Here is a 1,206-nt window from a genome sequence, read left to right as displayed (position 1 = left end):
TCTGGCAGCGTCGGCGCCGACCTGCTCCCGCGCTGGCCACGCATCATCGCGAGCAATCGCGTAACGGGAGGCTCGCTGGGTTTTGTGGCTTTTTGCGCGGCTTTTTTGGATTCTCCCGCCTTCCCACTACTCTCTCTTGGGTTTTTTTACTTTTACCCCCCCACCCCCTCCACACCACCGCCACCTACCTACCTATTGCGGGGCCCTCTGGGGCGGTCAAAACCGGACCTACCTACCTATTGCATGGGGTCTAACCGTAGGGAACAGACCCCCTATCTGGCTAGGAGCCGGAACCCAGTGTGAACTCCGCTCTTTCCTACCTTGGCTCTCATGCCCTTCTTTTGGGACATATGTGCCTTGGAGGAGGGGCGCGGTGCTCTTCTTTGGAGCTCCCGTCCCCTCCGAGAGCCTCGGTGGTGTCAGAGGGATGGTGGTGGGTGGTTTTTCTCGTTGTCTGGTGGCTTGGAGGTTGGAGCCTGACGGTGAAGCCTCACTGAGAAGGCGCGTGGTAGCTTGTTCGGAGGTACCGACTCTTCGACTGTGAAACCGCCTCTCGCGCTGTGGGCGCGCTTCTTCTCCTCTCGGCTAGTCACTCGCGCTGGTTCACTCCCGGAAAAGGATCCCTAGCCACTAACTGACGCAGTATGGCTGCAGGGACAAGCACGGAGGCGATGATGACCGAGCATCACCGTTTGCCGCACTGCCTGTGCCGTGCAACGCTGCATTCCAAGAGCCACAGCGGGGCCGGAAGAGAGCAAGTGCATGCAGTGTTTGGTTCCGGTGTGCAGTGCTTTGGTCCAGTCATCTACCAGGCCCTCTGCACATCAATGGACAATGCTCGGCAAGGAGCTGTCTACTGGTGTCGTCAACATGGGACTAGGGGAGCCCGGACCTCAACCTCCTACGTGCCAGCCGAGGTCTTGCCCGTGCCAGAAGGCTACGTCCCGTCCACAAAATAGATGAGAGTGCGCAGCAAGAAAAGTGGGGCTCGCGTATCGGTGGCGAACACCATGGAGCAGGGCTTTGGCATCTATACTCCACGCTGGCGGCTCCTTTGCGCTTTGGCAAGCTGCTGCTTGCTGCAGCGACGGCGGAGATTAGGCTGCGGCTCATCCGAGTGCAGGTGGGTGATCCCGGCCATCTACGCCTCCCTGACCTACGAGCATAAGTGTCTTTTCCTCCCCTCGCACACAGGATTGACGCTGC

The sequence above is a fragment of the Emiliania huxleyi genome (assembly GCF_000372725.1).
Source record: "Emiliania huxleyi CCMP1516 chromosome Unknown EMIHUscaffold_21, whole genome shotgun sequence".
NCBI classification, from domain to species: domain Eukaryota; phylum Haptophyta; order Isochrysidales; family Noelaerhabdaceae; genus Emiliania; species Emiliania huxleyi.
This window is presented reverse-complemented; position numbering follows the sequence as displayed.